This window comes from Rousettus aegyptiacus, unplaced genomic scaffold (assembly GCF_014176215.1).
Source record: "Rousettus aegyptiacus isolate mRouAeg1 unplaced genomic scaffold, mRouAeg1.p scaffold_m13_p_9, whole genome shotgun sequence".
Lineage (NCBI taxonomy): Eukaryota > Metazoa > Chordata > Mammalia > Chiroptera > Pteropodidae > Rousettus > Rousettus aegyptiacus.
The window spans coordinates 13,338,499-13,358,505 of NW_023416312.1; the positions used below are offsets into that span (position 1 = coordinate 13,338,499).

Consider the following 20,007-nt stretch of genomic DNA (forward strand, 5'->3'; position numbering starts at 1 on the left):
TTGTATATAGTAAAACTATATGGATGCATGTACTTGTTACTTTCCCTTACCTTCTATGTATTGCCTGTTACTGAATCAACTCCCATGATATATTATATTTACATATATAGCTTCAGATATATGACTTGCCACAGCAAGTATTTTCCTGTAGGTAATACGAGTCACTTCATGAGTCTGTATAAAGGCATTTAATTTCTTTTCGAACACTTTCTCATGCATGTCAACATTAGCAACAGACGAGCAATTGCAAAAGCAATTTTGGTATTTTACTTGGGAAGGTACTTAAATTATTTTATTTTGTATATAATTTGTAGGTATGTATTAAATAGGAAGTAAAAATGAAATATAGTTTCCTATGGGAGATTTGCTGTTGCTCTTTTCTTGCTACTGTCAATCACTTTTATTGAGATAAACGGAATAATTTCTATTTAAAATATAGGTTTTGAAATTTTCGAAATGTTTTATTATTTAACTACATATTAGGCATCTATATAAAATAAAAAGAATATCACTAAAACCAACAGATATATGCCAACTGAAAACATCTGAAAAATAAAGATACATTACCTATCCCAGAAAAAATGATTTATAAGATGGCTGCCCTCTCAATGGAATCCACGGGGAACCGGAGAAAATGAAGAATCTTTCCAACGCTGAAAGATGATATAAAACTGTCAACCCAGAATTCTATAGCCATCAAAATTAAGCTTCCAAACTGAGAGTTAAACAAGACATAGACACATAAACAAACCTGAGACAATTTATTGGTCGATAAATTGTAAATTACACTGCTAACGGCTCGTGCTGTATACAGAACCAACGGAGAGCAAGATTCAGGGACAGCGGGCCAATATGGCGCCCTCCACTGGTGGCAGTTGGTAATGGCAGCTGATTGACATTTCAGCCTAAGAGTTCACAAAGCAACCAAACTGCTGCATTCTATTGGTTGCAAGAGAGTCGCGAAGGTAGGCCCAGAAACCTGGGACGGGCCATAAAGGGCACCTCTTGAAGCAAGAGAGTGTCAAAAAACTTGTGGCATGTATTTAAATTGCCGGAGATAAAAATCCAAGACAGGAATTTCAATTGAATGCCAAAAATTACTCAATAAAAAACAAAAGCAAGCACAAAAGGAACAGAGAAATAAAAGGAGATAGGAAAAATAGAAAATGAAGAACAAGATAGACAACTATATATCAATCCACATCCAAAAAATACTAATTTTATAAAGTCTAAACTTTCCAATTAAAATGTGAAGTTTTTCAGACTAGAAAAAAAGCAATCCCAATTATATGCTGGTTATATGAAGAGCAATTTAAAATGAAAGATATCATAAGGTTGAAAGTAACAGTACAGAAAAATGATATACCATGCACAATTAATCATAAAAAAATTAGATGAGTAAATTAATGCTAAACGAATTAGACTTCCAGGAAAGGAGGATAACTAGAGATAAAGAGTGACATTGCATTAAGGTTAAAAAATTCATTCGGTAATGAAAGAAATGTATTATATATGTGAGAAATGTCATTATAGAATTTAGAGACAAAGACTAAATATAAGCAATTGTATTCCAATAAATATGAAATTATATGAAATATAAAACCTAATGTAACAAAAAATGAAACAGGGAATCTACATAGTCCATTGTTTAGTAAATAAGTTGACTCTATAATGAAAAATCTTCTATAAGCAAGTCCTATGCTCTGGTGACTGAACTGGGAAATTGTCTTGTATAATTAAGAAAAAAAAATAACACCAATCTTACATAAGACATTATAGAGAATAAAAGTAGTAGGCAACCCCTCCAAATATTTAAAGAATGTTATGAAAAATCATTTTCCCAAGTTTATGGAGAGGGAATGGCACAACAGAGTGTTACACTATGCTGCTCTCTCAAGGTGAGTTTCCATAAAAATACCCATTTATTAACAAGTGTGCCTCCTTTAAACAGGAGGCGGACACATTCGAAACCATCAGAATAATTTCCTCACATTTGTATAGATGCTTTAACTGGACTCTGCTGTTCTTACCATTTTGGAAATAATTTGTTAAAGCACAATGCTTAGTTTGTGTGTGATTACATATTATAGGAACCGAAAAAATAATTAGCTGTGATTTGGACAGAAATAGAGTCCAGTTAAAGCATCTATTCAAATCTGAGGAAATTATTCTGATGGTTTTGAATGTATTCACCTCCTGCTTAAAGGAGGCACAGTTGTTAATAAAATGAAGGAGCAATCGCTGAGAAATCGGTAACTTCCCAACATTTCACAAGTATGTATTAGTAAAGAACTTTAACATAATGCATGCAAGATCCTCTGCAAATTAATTTTAGGATTTAATAAATTAGATTTCTGACAAATTATACTACTTTGCTTTATGAAGAAAATAATGTTAAGTACAGAATGTAGTTTTTCTCTTATTGGACCGTTCTATATTCAATTTGACTATTTATTGTATAACTTTCACTTAGAGGCATAAAAATGAAACTTTCTAAAATAAGTAAATAAGTAAGTAAGTAAGTAAATAAATAAATAAATAAATTCTGGAAGCTGGTTTTCTTATACACTATACTCTTCCCTTTCAAATATGGAACCGTCCAGTGATTTTGATGGCATCTAAGTGGCTCGCTGTACTTGGCCATGGTTCTATCATACAGTTAAACATAAATGCATCTTTCTGAAAATAACAATCCTTCATAAGGTTTGTCTACACAGCATAAGAAATGGCACAAAAAATCTATAGGACAAAATTATACTTTTAATGCTTATATATATATATATATATATATATATATCCCATAAAATTTGAGAGTCATTACAACCTGACCACTGTTGTAATTTTTCCTGATATCAGGGGAACAGAGACTCTTAAGATAAACTTATATTACACATGACATTTAATTCTGTTGGAACAATAAAAAATTATCCCCATGTCACAATTTTACTTATGACCCCTCGCTTAAATGAACTCACTGACTAAAGGTCAGCTTCTTTTAAGGCCTTCACAAATAAAGTATTTTCTCCGTGTAGCTAATTTGTATATTTCCTTATTATTTCTTTCCTTTCTCTTTTCTAAGTATACTTCTTACCCTCTTTTGTGCTACTTACAAAAACAAGAAAAAGCAAAGAGATCTTGTATATAATCATTAGTGATATGCCTTCATGTGCCTATTTCTAGTTTTCCTTTTCTCAGTTAGAAATACAGTGTGCCCTGTGTAATATTTTGAAAAACTGCAGATACCTATTTCTTCTCAGGAGTAACTATAATTAGCAGTACTAAGTATCTATATGATGAACAGATATATACATAAACATTCATTAACATACATATTTATATATTTGTGCACGTAACTAAAATTAAAGTACAATGTATTTTTCCCCCCTTAGCAATATTTCTTGGAGCTGTTTTGTGTAAAAAACATATATACATATCGAACAGACTGCAAAAGGTGAATAGTATTCATAGTATAGACACATCATAATTTATTTCAGAATTGTTCTCTTGCTTTTTTCATACTCACACTTTTGTGCAATTGCCTGAGTAGCTATGTAATCCTAGAGAGAGAATTGCTGTATAACACATATATAACTCAACATTTTGCTAATGTTAAATAGCTTTCCAAAAATACAGTACCATTACATTTTTTATTTAATGTTCTTTAAATAAGTCTATATATTGTAACATAAAAGGTCTTCTCAGAATTGACTGTGATCGTATATTATATAATTACTATAGTAATAAAAGTTTTTGAAATAGATAACAGGTGTCAATTTATTATTCTATATTAATAGAATTTGCCACTTCTCATACAATTTCTCAACTAGGTCAACATTAGAGTCATATCATCAATTAACAGAACAAATCATTTTGAAAATTTCTTTCAAACATGCTTAAATTATTAATTGGGATACAGTTTATTCAGATCTTTTTGCTTACTTCAGTATGATTTTTTAACTTTGATTTTTTTGATATTTGTAAAATTTTATTCTATTAGTCTTTTTATTTGGTTTTGCTTTTACCTTATGTCAAATTAAGTATCCTCTACCTCACATAAAGGACATAATTTTAATTGCAAAAATACCTTTTAAAATTTTTGAAATATTTCATATTTACACATTCTAAGAGATGGTGGACTTTTAAGTTGTTTCCAGTTTAGGGCAATGAGGAATTAGGGTTTCTAAATGCCTCTTGGCACACATGTACATTTTTAGGTTACCTGTATAAGCCAGGTTAGAATTACTGATTTTATTGTACGTTGATTCAGCTTAATACAACCTGCCTAAACTTCCCCACAGTCCTTGCTGCAATTTATCCTTCCAGAAGCAATACGTGAGAGTTCCTCCCCAACATAACGTATTGCCATGGTGAGAGCCTCAAGGCTGTCCCGGCCTTCAGAAAGGGGCAAATTCCCGCATGGTAGGGAGTTTGCGACCAGGCAGAGCATGGAGGTGATGCTGAGCTGATGAGACAGAGTTGGGGCAGCTAAAGCAGCTGGCTATAGCACTGAAGATGAGGGAGCTAAACACAGGACCAGGGCGTTAGTCTGAGTGGAAGTTCACAACAGGCCTTTGGTCAAGGATTGGGCTACACAAGTGCACGAGACATATCAAAGCCTAGCAGACAGTGGATGTGAGGATAAGAGAGGCACAGTGATACCAGATGTCAGCTGAGCAGACTGTTTGGGACAGAACATGGTGCACATCACTCATTCACAGGGTTCCCAAGAGTCTGTGCTGACTCAACGACATATAACACAGAACAGGTTATATATGTAAGGAATGATACTGTATAAAACTAGGTACACCACAAGAAGTAAAAAAACCAAAAGACCAATCCTTTGAGCAAGGACCAAACATAACACAAAAATATATAGATAATACTCTAATTACTGTCACTAGAACAAATTTATACTAAATTTAAAGTACACTTTAGAGGTAATTGTCCACTTATATGTATTTTTTGTATATCCTTTGATGGATGTTACTAATTCCATTTTTATTACTCTTCTATCATTCATAATTACTGTTCACGAAAATTACAGTACACGAAGCACACACACACACTAGATAGATAGGTGATAGGTAGGTAGGTAGATACATTGATAGGTAGGTAGGTAGGTGATAGATAGACAGGCACATAAATACTTGTTGCACTTATGTTCTATATATTGCTTGGTACTTAACTGATTCTGATATGGGTTATGTATCTATAAGGCATTTTGCATTTAAATACATTTTGCCAAAGCACAATACTATTGTATATTATAGGAGGTGTCGCAACTCTAAGTAGAACATGAAGAATAAAGAATTCAAATCTCAATCCCTCAAGAAACCACCAAATGTAACACTAAAGAAACCACTAAAAAACTTGTCTGTTTTCTCAATAACTTCTCCCTCAATAATGTAACTCCAGTACATGGTCCACACTTGACACATGTTGGGAACTGAAGAAACATTTGTGAGGTGAATGAAATAATTAGGTTGAAAGTGATCAAGCACATAATGGGGGAAAAATCCCATTTTAGTGACGATCATATGGGTAAAAAATACTTGTTGGAATTTGGCCTCCTAGATGATGAAACAGACATATTTTTCTCTATTTCTCCCCCTAACACAACTAAAAACCCTAGATTATACAAACAAAACAAACATAAAAGGACTCAATTGTGGAGAGAAGGGAGGATAGTTATGGACATCGGGATCCACAGAACAACATGATGGCAAATTCCTTTTTAAGTTTTTTTGTTATTTTGTTTTGTTTTGGTTTTTCCTCATATATACCAGACACGACACTGAAAAATCCAGCAATCTGTAAACAACAAAGGGTATAGACAAGCGCCCCCCACACCCCACCATACACACACACAAATCTTTAATGAGTAGAAAAAGGACAGCCTAATGAGACAGAAAACTTAAGACAATAGGCATCGTACTCTACCCAGCATGACAGACAAAATGAAGATTTCATCTTCACACGTGCCTAGCAAAGGCCCTGTGGGGAGCTTAGAGTCCCACACTCACCAAGATAGACGCCCAAAACTGCCCATTGTATGATGTCAGAGAAATCAAGTAGGAACTGAGACTTCATACTGCTGGGGTTAAAAAGCACTCCCCCCATCACAGTATCAATGCAGACATGTAAGGAGACTGGACATCCACTTCCTGAGAAGTAATGACATGCTACTTCTCTCCTTGCTGAGGTGATGTCACAGGAGAATTAGTGGAGATCAATAACTTTTGTCAGAGCTCACTGTAAAGAAGTCACCTTGTATGCTGTCAGTGGAGTCCATGTGAGGACCTGTGACCTCACACTCCTATCAGGGAGGAATTAGTGGAGGCCTTGGGGAGCCAGAATTCCCAACCTTGATCAGCAGAAACCAAGAGCATCCCTCACTTGCAAGTCAGTGTAGGCCGCGGGAGGAATGTGGACTTCGACACCTAATAATTGAGGTGGTACTTCTGCGTTTCCCCTGCTGCTGTGGTTTAAGAGGAAACAATCAATAATCTTGAAAACAGAAGGGAAATTACCTCATCAGAACAAAAGAGAGGAAATAGATTTAAAAATAAAAATAAAAAAGACATAGGGACTTGTGAGTCTATAGCAAAAGCCTCATGTCATTGGAATCCCATGATGAGGGGAGAGAGGTAGGGCTGAAAGAGGACCTGAAGAAATAATACCGTAAACCTTTGCAATTTGTCAAATGACATGTGCCTAAAGAGTCAAAAAGGCAGCTCCTAAAAGCTAATATTTCTATTATTTCTTTGAAATTATGTCCACATTGAGACATAATTTTCGAAAATTAAAGACCAAAAGCAGCATGAAAGTAGCAAGAAAGAAATAACGCCTTAACTAGAGGTCAAAAAACATTCAAACGAGCATAAGTTTCTCATCAGAAATAATGGAGGACAGACAGAAGTGAAACAAAAATGTTACAGGGCTAAAAGAAAATGACTGGCAGCCCAGAATCCCATACCCAGCAAAAATATCCTTCAGGAAAAAAGTTGAAACCAAGGCAATTTCAGATGAAGGAACACTAAAAGAATTGTTTGCCATCATAATATCCTAGAAGTATCACTAAAGGATGTTCTTTAAATGAAAAGGAATGGTAAATAAAGTGACCTTGGGTCATCAGAAAAGAAGAAAGAATAAGGTAAGAAAGAAAATATGTAGGTGAATACAATAGACGTTCCCTCTCTCATTTTTTTTTTCTAAATTAGGTTGGATGACTGAGGGAAAAAATGATAACATTTACTGAACTGATGCTCAAAGTCTGTAGAAAAAAATATTTAAGACATTTATGTTATAAATGAAGGAAGGTAAAGGGATATAAGACACAAGTTTCCATACTTAACTCAAAGTTGTAAAAACTGACACCAACAGTCTGTGATAAGATATGTCTGTGTCTTTTTTATTTAAATATATATCCATTTTTATCATTACTCTCATACATTTATATATATATATATATATATATATATATATATATATATATATATATCAATTCGCATCATGGAACTATATAGATATATAAAATGTCCGAAGCAATCTAAAAAGAGTGATACAAAGAGATACACTCAAAAACACTACAAATAAATAAAAATTGAATCTTTTAAATTGTTCTAATACCCACAGGGAGGCAGAGAAGGGAAAAAAGAAACAAAAATAGATATGGCATATTGAAATCTTAACATTGATATCAACATTAAATGAAAAGGGTATATATACATGCCAATGACAAGGCAGACATTGGAAAAGTGGAATAAAAAACATGACTCAAAAAAAAAAAACATGACTCAACTATCTGATTATCAACAAACTCACTTCAAAGGGATGAAGAAGTACAAATCAGTAGTTACAAAACAGTCACATTTAGAGTACAGCATAGGGAATATAGTCGATATTACTTAAATGGTTGTGTGTAGTGCCAGATGGGTGCTAGAGAAATAGGGTCATCTCATAAATTATATAAATATCTAACCATCGTACTGTATACTTGAAATTAACATAAAATAATGTAAAAATGCAAAAAAATCCCCTCACTTCAAATATAATAATAAAGGCAGACTGAAGATACAAGGATTGAAAAACATATATCATGCCAACAATAATCAAAAGAAAGTAGGAATGGCTATACAAATATCAGATAAAGTAGACTTCAAAGCAAAGAAATGTTCCAGAGACAGGAACTCTATGATGACAAATGGTCAACTGAACAAGATAATACAGCAATCCTAAATGTGTACCTAACAAGAGCTACAAAATGTGTTAAGCTAAACTGATACAACTCAAAGGAGAAACACATGAATCTACAATCATAGCTAAATACTCCAACACCCCACTATCAACAATGGATAGAACAATTACAAAGATTAAGCAAAGATATAAAAAAAATCAACAGTACCATTAACCAACAAGATCTAATCAACATTTATAAAACACTGCACCCAGCAATAGCAGAGAACAAATTTTTAGTTCAAGTGTCCATGAAACATATATGGAATAGACAATAATATGGGGCATAAAACAAGACTCAAATAATTTAAAAGAACTGAAATCATAAGAGTGATTTCTTTGAGTACAATGGAATTAAACTGGAAATCAGTAACTAAAATCATAACAGGAAAATTTCCAAACATTTGCAAAAACAAAGCAAAACAAAAACACACTTATAATCCACCGGTAAGAGGAAAATTCAAAACAATTCATCTAATAATTGAATACAAAAGTACATCATTTCAAAATATATAATAAAAAACAGAAATAGAAATAAAAGCAAGTAGAAGAGGAGGACACACTTCTAAATTCATATCACGGAACTATAATTACTGATAACAAAACTAGACAAAGTACAAAAAAAAAAGAACTACAAATTAATATTTCCTGAACACAGACATAGCAGCCTTAACAAAATACTTGCAAGCAGCCTTAACAAAATACTTGCAAATAGAACTCAGCAACATATTAAAAATATATATATATACATGATGATTGAGTAGGATTAATTTCAGGGATACGAGGCTGATCAATATTTGAAAATTACTCAATATAATCCGCATATTAACAAGCTAACCTAGAAAAATCACATCATCAACAAAATCAATAAAGAAAAGGTAATTAACAAAAATTCGACAGCCCTTTATAATAAACATTCTCAGAAAAAAAGCAACAGGGAGGGGCAAACTTCCTAAACTTGATAAAGAACATCTACCAAACACTTAACATTCCATTTAATGTTGAGAAACTGAATGCTTTTCCCTTAGGATTAGAAACAAGGCCAATCTATGATGCCATGACTACTTACCAATTTTATTTAACATGGAGCTGGAAGTCCTAGCCCAGGCAATAAGGCAAGAAAAGGAAATAAAAGTCATATGTGTGAAAGAAATATATAATATTATATTTTAAATAATATCATAATATTTTATCTTATATATCAGCAAAATTGCAGGACACAAGATAAACATACAAAATCTATTTTATCTCTCTATTAGCAATAAACATGTAGACGCTAAAAAATACAATAAAATGTGAAACTGCTAAAAAAAAGAAAGGCTTTGGTGTAAATCTAACAAAAAATCTACAGGCTTTATATGCTAAAACTATAAAAACTTATCAAAGAAATTTAAGATATAAAGATATGGAGAGATATACTACATTTATGTATTGCAAGACTCAACATAGTAAAATAAACATTTCGATCTCCCCAAACTGATATACCAGTTTAATCCTACTCCTATTATAACAATAATTATAACAAATTTTTTTAAAGATACAGACAAGATTGTTCTAGTATGTATATAATAGGACAAAGGATATAGAATAAAAATATTTTAAAAAAGAAGAATGAACTTGGAAGAATCACTCTACCCAATTTCAAGGCATATTTTCTAGCTACAGTAACCATGATAGTATGATTATTGTTGGAGAGATAGACACACAGACTCAAACAACAAAAAGAGAACTCAAAAACGGCCCCATACGAGTATGGCCAACACATTTTTTATAAAGCTAGAAAAGTAATTTCATGGAGAAAAGAATAAACTTTTCAACAAATGGTGCTAGAGAAATTGAATATCCATAGGCAAAAATGTAAACCTGTATCTAAACCTCAATAATTATACAAAAATGAGCTTGTAATGAAACAGATTTTTTTCCCCAAAATAGCAGCAATAAATCTTTGGGCCTAGGCCTAAAGAGAGTCTTTAAACTTGACATCAAAGCCTGAGCTAAAAAGGGAAAATTTTGATACTTTAGACTCCATATTAAAGATTCTGCTATTTAAAAAGATGCATCATCAGTTAAGAGTATAAATAGACAAATTACAAATTTGGAGAAAATATTGTCAAGCCATATATCCCATACAGGACTAGTATCTACAATATATAAAGAACTCTTAAAATAGCAATATAAAATAAACAATGCAATTTGAAAATGAGCAAAAGATATGAACAAAAATTTCACCAAAGAGCATGTGAAGATGGCGAATAAGCACCTGAAAAGATGTTCAACATTATAACCGCTGGGTAAATGCGAATTAAAACCACAGTGAGACATCACTACACAGAAAAGAATGACTAAAATAAAAAGTAATGACATAAGCAAATGCTGACGAGATAGAGGAAAACTGGACCACTCATATAAATACTTGTGGGAATGTTAAATGTTGCAGTCATTCTGAAAAAATAAGTAGGTTCTTTAAAAACTGAGCTTGGAAATGTATGATACGGCAACTGCACTCTCAGATATTAATTCCAGAGAAATGAAGATAATGTTCACAGGAAACCTGTACATAAATGTTTATGGTAGATTTATCACTATTAGCCCCACAGTGGAAACAACCATATAGTCTTCAAAGTGTGAACGGTTTATAAATGGATCTTGCGATAATCATACTAAGTGAAATAAATCAGACAGAAAAAGTTAAAAACCACATGATATCACTCATATGTGAAATATAAAACTGAAAGCAACAAATAAACATGACAAACAGAGACATGGACATGGGCAGTAGATTAGTGGTTACCATAGGGAAAGGGGAGAGAGGAGGAAAAGAGGAATAAAAGGGGTCAAATACTGGGTGATGGGAGGAAATGTAACTCTGGGTGGTGAACACACAATGCAATATATATACAACTTACTGTTGAATGACACACTTGAAGCTTATTTGATTTTGTTAACCAATGTCACCCCAATAACTTTTAATAAAAAAATAAAATTAAAATACATTAAAAACAACAGTGTGAATCTCTGAAAATAGGGTACATCTATGCTATGAAATATTACTCAAAAAGAAAACAGAATAAACAACTGATAGAAAAACTTTCATGACTACAGAGAATTACTTGTTCTGAAATAAGCCAATCCCAAAGGTTACATAGAGTATGACTATATTTTTAAAATAATCTTGAAAGGAAAAATTTTAGAAATGAAGAATAGATTAGTGTTGCTTGAATTAAAGGATGAGAGGGGGTGAGGGAGGTGCGTATGTCTTTAAGGGAAACGAAAGGGATATTTGTGGTAATGAAAATGATATCTATATCTTGACTGTACTAATGTGAACATCCTGAGAAATTTTACTTTCCTTTTCAAAGATGTTAAAATTGGCTGGATTGGCTAAAAGGTACACAGGGATCTTTATTATTTTTCACATCTGCAAATGAATGCATGTTATCCCTTTCTATTTTGATACTTTCTATTTTGAACGTTTAATTTAAATTGCTTATATTCTTAATTTACAAACTGCATTAACTGGATATATAAGAGGCTACACATTACATATATATATACATATATATATATGTGTGTGTATATATATATACACACACACACAAATTAAAACATTTCAAAATAGTGTTTCCAAGATACCTTCTTTCTAATAATAGCAGACCAGACATTTCAGGCCAAATATTCTACTGAGAAAAACTGAAAGATGGAAAAATATAAGACATCTGTTTGAAGATACAAACCCAAATAATCAAGCACTGAAAAGACTAAATCTCAGGGAAAAGACCAGCAAAGGCGGTGAGAACCAAATCTGATAACCTTTCTTCCCATGGGAATATCCCTCCTCAAATGAGAAGATTCAAAACCCACGACACTAAGCAGAAAGGTTGAGCTGAAAAGCTAGGCACCTGAGTAACATTTCTGCTGGACTCACCAGCCCATAGGACACACCGGATTTCACTACAAATATTACCTAGAAATGTTTTGTGATACCCTTATTAAATAACTTTACATCAAAATGATAAGGATATTAAAACAATGTAAATTTAATAGTATATATCCCTCATGAAAAGGCGTAGATATCCTCCCACAATAAAACTTATGTTTGACAAACAGAACTCTAAGCTATTTCAACTATAATACCCTGAGGGCAAACTGGGTTAACTAAAAAATTCTTTATGGTAAGAGTAAAGTTTTGGAACCAAATGACCTTAATGAAAGAAAGAGCAACCAGCAAGTACTATCACAGAAGAGAAATACAATAAAATCAAATTTACCATCTAGTCATGATAAAATTTTACAAAACTTAAAAAAACCTGTAGCCAACGTCATAGCTAGTAGCAAAATATTGAAAACCTCCCCCTTCAATCAGAAAGGAGACAAGGAAGCATCTACCATCACCAGTTCTATTCAATATTTTAGAAAGATCATAAGCAAGGCAATAAATAAAAAAGTTTAAAATTTTCAAAAACGTTAACAATTAAACAGAAAGATACTAAATCACTTTTCTCACAGATTGCATGTTTATATTTCCATATTACATAAAAGCATTCAATAGACATTGCATTAGAATTAAATACTAAATTTGGCAAAACTACTGGATTCCATACTGTTAATCATCATCATTTCTAATACTAATCATTTACCAATAAATGTTAATAAAATTTAAAAAGAAAATAAAAACAATTTAAAAATAGTAACTGCTCCTAAAATAAAAAAAAATTATTTATCATACACATAAGAAATGACACAAAAACCATACATCACCAATGAATATTTTTTAGGCTTTTCCATATATAGATCAGGTGGCATTTCAGAGGGTTTTAACTCAAATTTCTGCTGTCAATTTATTTGCTATCATGGAAACATGGAAACTCCTGAAATTTAATTCTGGTGGAAAAATAAAACGAGCATTCTTCGTGACAATTTTACGTATCGTCTCCAGTTTAATTATCTCATTGACTAATTCGAGGTTAGCTCCTTATAAAGCACTCGCCATTAATTTATTTTCTTCTCAAATTCTGTTTATATTTTTCTTATTTTTCTCTTCTAACTCTTCTCTAAACCTGTTGCCTTAAAGACTTACTACTTATTCCATTCTGTATTTTAAACTAAAATCGCAGAGTACATCTTTAAACAATTATCTGAAAGAAGCTATTATCGTGTGATTCATTTCTGATTTATATGTTTTATGACACACATATATCGCATACTCAGTGTAAGTTTTTCAAAAAAGCTGACATAGATCCCTCTTCACAAGTAATTGTGCTTACCGGTAAGCGTGTACATAAACAGATGCAAACATAAGCATTGATTTACATGAATAACATTTTCATAATTGTATAGATATCTGTAAGTAAATTACAGTTACTTTCTTTTTATTAGCAATACCTTGGATAAGTCCCCTGTAAGTTTTTCATATCTACCTGACTGGTTGTAAAAGCTACATCGTGTTATACTATGGATACAGCATAATTTATCACAAAAACAGCTGTTTTGACTATTTTGTGTCTATACTTTAATGCCCATGTGTGAGTAGCTGAGTCACATACAATCCTAAAAGGTAAATTACTAAAAAATTGTATGGAAATTCACAACTTTTCAAAAAATACTAAATTACTTTCCCAAAACAAATTACTATTTTGTACTCCCTCAATAACCGGGTATCAAGATTTTTAAAAAGCATCTTGTTACTTAGCCTATACTAAAAATAAATACTAAGCATACTTAAGATAGTACTTACTCAAGTACTTATTTTTATACATTCTTTGAAACATATTAATCCCACAGTCTACCATTTCGTATTCATTAAAAAAATCTATACCAAAAATGATTACACATCATGTATGTACATATACACAATTATACATAAATTATCATTCCTTGCAATTATGTTCTATATTACTGCCTGTTACCAAACCGATTCTGGTCTTTATTATATTTATTAGATATTTTCACCTGTACAATATATCATACATAACTATGGTAGTTATAAAATATTTTATAAAATTAATACAAGTGTCATTTTATTATTCTCTATCAAGAGATTTTGCCTGGGAGACCAGGAAAAATGGTGAAGATGATAGAGGCTCTGTTCACCCCCTCTTGTGACCACATCAAAGTCATGATGGGAACAAGGAGTCAAAAGTAACCAGAGTCACCTGGGGTCTAGCTGAACAGAAGCCCTACAACTAGAGAGAGAAATAAGGATCCCCCTGCAAAGGTACAAGGTAGTAGGGGGCAAAGGTGAGAGGCTGCCAGGTCCCCAGTAGTGAGTGGGACAGAGGCTGTGGCAGCTGCAGACATTCCTCTTAAAGAGGCCATGTCAGCAACTGGATTTCACTGTGATAGACTTGCTCTAAGTACCACCTTCGGGTCGGCTGGTTGGGGGCGGTGGGCACCAGGGACTTACAGGGGGACACTGAGTTGTTGAAGCGAGTGCTGCAGTCGAGGCTCTCCCACGGGCAGAAGTGCTGGCAGTATCCTTTGTTTCTCCATTGAGCCCTCCCCACTCCCAGTGTGTGGACACAGTGCTGCTATAGCTGAAACCTCATCAAATTGGATAAAAGAGGTCGCTCAGCACAACAGATTCCCTGAAATTCCGCCTCCCACAACTCATGGACCCACCCAAGCCACATCCAGGTGTGTCCTTGGCGAGTCTCGAACTCCATGCTGAGTGGCTCCGAGACCCACACTGGTGGGAGCTGACCTCAGTTTCTGGTGTGGCCTCTTGAGGCAACTGTAAGCACAGCACCTGTGGATTGCTTGCAGAATCTTAACAGGTGGCCCTGGAGGGGCACAGGCTGGGTCTAAACGTAGACTGCAGCTGAACCCCTCTCAGGACTGTGCCGCTGGACTCCTACTACACAAAGCCATGCTAATAAGACCGAGAGACTTAGGAACTTTGCTTACTACATAGAAACAGATACAGGAAGGCAGCCAAAAGGGGAAGACAAAGAAACAGAAACCACAGGAGAGGACAGAAGATAGATCCAGGAAAAACGGCGTCGAGTAATCTAACAGATGCAGAGTTCAAAAGGCTGGTTATAGAGATGCTCAATGAATGTAGGGAAGAGTTAATGAACTCGGTGAGAATTTTAACAAAGAGATAAAATCATAAAAATGAAAATGGAAATTAAAAAATGGAACGAGCCAGAAATGAGGACTACATTATATGGCATGATGAGTATATTAGAGGGAATCAACAAACTGGAGGAGGAAGAGGATTGAAACACTGATATTGAAGATGGGGAAGCAAAGGACACCCAATCAGGATGGCAAGAAAAAAGAAGCCAAGCATATAATAATTTAAGGAGCCTATGGGACAAAATTAAATGTAAAAACATCTGTGTCATACGGGTATCTGAAAGATAACAGGAGAACAAGTTGAAAACCTATTTGAAGAAATAATGATGGAAAACTTCCCTCAGCTGGTGAAGGAAACAAACATACAACCCCAGGAAGCTCAGAGTCCCCCACAAAAAGGAACCCAAAGAAACCCACACCAAAACACACCATCGTTAAAATTGCAAAGGTTAAATACACAGAGAATCATAAAAGCAGCAAGAGAAAAGCAGTGAGTTACCTACAAGGGAGCACCCATAAGACTGGCAGCTGATTTTTCAACACAAACTTCACAGGCCAGAAGGGCTTGGCAAAAAATATCCAAAGTGTTGAAAACCCAGGCTCTATAACCATGAATACTTTATCCAGCAAAGCTATCATTGAGCATCGAAGGACAGATAAAGAGCTTCCCAGACAAAAATAAGCTAAAAGAATTCAACACCAAGCCAGTATTACAGGAAATGTTGGACGGACTTCTTTAAGAAAAAAAAAAACATGTATGAAAAACAGGAAGAAAGAATAGTGATAACTACGTTCCTATCAACAAGTACCTAAAATGGAAAAGAACCAAGTGCTCCAACCAAAAGACAGAATGAATGAATGGCTAAGAAAACAAGACTCCTACACATTCTGCCTACAAGGGACTGGCTTTAGATTTAAAGACACACACAGACTAAAAAAAGGGGGATGAAAAAGATATTGCCTTCATGGACCTAGAGGGTATTGCGCTGAATGAAATAAGTCAGAGAGAGAAATACAAAGATCACATGATTTCACATACATGTAGATTCTAAAGAAAACATCAACAATGACAACCAAAAAAAAACGGAAACAAACTCATAGCTACAGAGAGTATTTTGAGAGCTACTACACAAGAGGGAGTTTGGGGTACGATGAAAAAGGGCAAAGAGATTTAGAAGGACAAATGGACACACACAAAATACTCATGGAGTGTAGCATAAGGAAAATAGTTTACGGTGTTGTAATAAATATAAACGGGAGAAAATGGGTACTAGATTTAGTGGGGTGATCACATTGTGAGTTATACAGATTTCTAATCTCTATGATCTACACCTGGAACTAATATATTATTGTATGTAAACTATAATTGAAGAAAACCTCATTGAATTGTACAATGTAAAAATGAGAACTATTTGTCTGTTACATCTAAATAAAGCTGTGGGGAAGAAAAAGATTTTGTGTGCCCTCATACAGTATCACTTCCTGATGAACATGAGAATCACATCAGAAAATGTAAAACATTTTTGATAATGTACTTCTGTGCTGAAATTATTTTCATTTTTATATAAACAGTGCAGATTTATTTCTACAAGAAGAATGGGGGTTTTTTTGGTTATGGTGACTTTCATGCAGCTTTTTATTTATTTTTTTTTTTTGCATTTCAATTTGTTTGCTATTTTTCATCCAAAGTAATTTTTTTTACATAAATGGGATGATTTTTGTTTACAACATAGCGAGTGAAGTTTTTTATTTCATTAGTACACTGTATTTGAAATACATATAAAATGCAAAACACATTAGTGAACTGAATAAATGTATATCCACCAAAAGCTTCAAAAAATACATATATTCGCTATCTGGAAATGATGATTTAAATGTTGACTCCACAAAATCCATGGATAATCAGAGAAAAAAGAGCATCATTTTCCCAATTATAAATGAAAAGATAAGACTTTCAAACCAGAATTTTAGATTCAACAAAATTACTCTTCTAAACTAAGAAGTGAATAAGACGTATCCACAGGGAATAAAGGGCATTTTTCACTGAGCAGAGATGAGCAGGCCTGGCCAGTGCAGGAGACATGTGCTCCTTCAAGCGCCACCTACTGGAAAACAGAAGAAAAACCTCTTTGTATCTACCTGCTGAAGAAATATCGCTCTTACTTTGAAAAAGAAGAGTTCATTCCCATAAATGCCTAGTAGCAGAAATAGTTCATCAAATACCATGAAAACTCAAAGTAACAAGGCACTCTGACAAAAATGTAATAGCTACATAAAGTAAACGAAGGGACATAGAAATATATGATTTAAATGACAGAATTGAAGATTGCAGTTCTGAGAAAACGCAAAAAGATGTAAGAAAACTCAGGTAGTTTAATGAACTCAGAAGTAAAATCAGTGAACAAAGGAATACTTTACCAAAGAGACTGAAACTCTAAAAAAGAACCAAGAAAAACTTGTGGAGCTGGAGAACCCAATAAAAGAGATGAAGAATGAAATAGTGAGCTTAGGAAATAGAGCTGATCAAATGGAGGAAAAACTTAGTTATATCAAAGACAGAAACCTGTAAATGACTCAGATGGATGAAGAGAGCGATTTAAGAGTGAAAAAAAAAATGAAAGAACATTACAAGAACTCCATAAGAAAGAGCCTACAGACAGGCCACCCTGAACAAAACTGATCCCATCTGATCTCAGAAGCTAAGCAGGGTCAGGCCTGGTTAGTACTTGGATGGGAGATCACCTAGGAAGATCAGGTGCTGCAGGTGTAAAAAATAAAAAAATAAAGGACTGTAAGCTGACAAGGTCCTTGCAATCTGTGACGTCGACCAAGGGTTGCCTCAACTAAAAAAAGAGCAATATAAGAATAATGGGTACGCCAGAAGGAGAAGATAGAATGGAACAGAGAGCCTATTGAAATAAATAGTCGATGAGAATTTCCTAAACCTATGGAAAGAACTGAATCCTCGATTCTGAGAAGCTAACACAACACTGAATTATCTCAATCCAAAAAGGCTTCTCCAAGGCATATTATATTAAAACTGTCAGATACTAATGACAAAGAAAGAATTCTCATGGCGGCCAGGGAAAAGAAGACAGTAACCTATAAGGAAATCCAATTAGATTATCATCAGATTTCTAAGCAGAAGCTGTAAAAGCTAGGAGACCGTGGAATCAAATAATTCAAACTATTGAAAGAGAAAAATGACCACCCAAGAATAATTTATCTTGCAGAGTTATCCTTTGGATATGAGGAGAAATAAGAGACATTTTCAAATATACAGAAGCTGAAGGAATTTTCAAGCACAAGGCTTGCATTATAGTAAATGCTGAAGGGGGTTATTCTACCTGAAGCAGACAAAAAAAATTACAAAACTATGAGTAAGACAACTAACAGACAAACAGAAGCAGGAAGTTGAAACCCTTATTCAGGAAAGGGTATTATATACTTAAATATTATATAATGGTTAAAGTTGTAAAAACATTTTAAAAAGAGAAGAACTACTCCAACTCCAAAATGAACTCAGAGCATAAATACGAATAATTTTTGACAACCAAAAGAGAAAAAAGGAGGGGGTAAATGTCCGACTAGCAAAGGGAAATAGAGATAAGACAAACACAGAAGAAAAAGAGCTACTGTACACATGAAATGTTTTTTTACATAAACTTAATGGTGACGACACACACACAAAGAAATCCATAACCAAGACCTATAACACAAACAAAGAGGAAAGAGAGGGGGAAAAAATCATAGCATACCACCAAACTAAAATAACATAGAAACACAAGAGCAAAGAAACAATGGGACACCTAGCTATCAGAAAACAAATGATAAAATGTAAATGTAAATGGACAGAATGCACCAAAAAAAATGGCACAAGTAGCAGATTGGATTAAAAAACAAAATCCAACCATATGCTGCCTTCCTGAAATACATCTCACTCAAGGACAAATACAGACTCAAAGTGAAAGGGCAGAAAACGATACTCCAAGAAAATAGCATCCAGAGAAAAGTGGATGCAGCCATACTCATATCTGACAAAACAGACTTCAAAGAAAAATAAGTAACAGCACACAAAGATGGATATTTCATAATGATAAAGGGGATATTACATGAAGAAGACACAACACCTATCTATATCTATATATATACACACACACACACACACACACACACACACACACACACACTCTCTCTCTCTCTCTCCCAATCAGGGAGCCCAAGCCCAAAATATGTAAATCAACTACTAATGGAATAAAAGGGAAAAACTGACAAAAACATACTACAGTACGAGACCTAAATACCCCACTGACAGCTATGGATCGATCATTGAAACAGAAAAGCAATAAGAAAATATCAGTCTGCAATGACACATTAGACTTATTGGACAGAATTGACATTGACAGAGCTTTTCATCCCAAAGCACCAGATTATTCATTCTCTAGTGCACATGGAACATTATCAAGGATAGACCAAATGTTGGGTCACAAAACTAGTCTCAACAATTTAACAAGATGAAATGCTACCAAGAACATTCTCCAATCACAAACTGGAGATCAACTACAAAATGAAAGTCTGAAAAATCATAAATATGTGGCGATTAAACAACATGCTACTATAGAATGAATGAGTCAAAGAAGAAATAAAAAGAGTGATCAAATGAAACAGAAGCAAATGAGAATGAAGTACAACATA

At 33.8% G+C, this 20,007-nt stretch overlaps 1 long non-coding RNA gene and 1 pseudogene across 3 annotated transcripts in view; one reads left to right on the top strand and one right to left on the bottom strand.

Annotated features, from left to right (window-relative positions):
- Positions 1-20,007, bottom strand: part of LOC107502949 — a 51,219-nt gene that overhangs the window by 20,079 nt on the left and 11,133 nt on the right. For all 3 annotated transcript variants that reach the window (XR_001595114.2, XR_001595115.2, XR_001595113.2), the window contains one exon: positions 568-653. This is a non-coding gene — a long non-coding RNA (uncharacterized LOC107502949). The remainder of the gene's footprint in view (positions 1-567; positions 654-20,007) is intronic.
- LOC118608442 lies at positions 17,961-18,079 on the top strand (annotated as a pseudogene).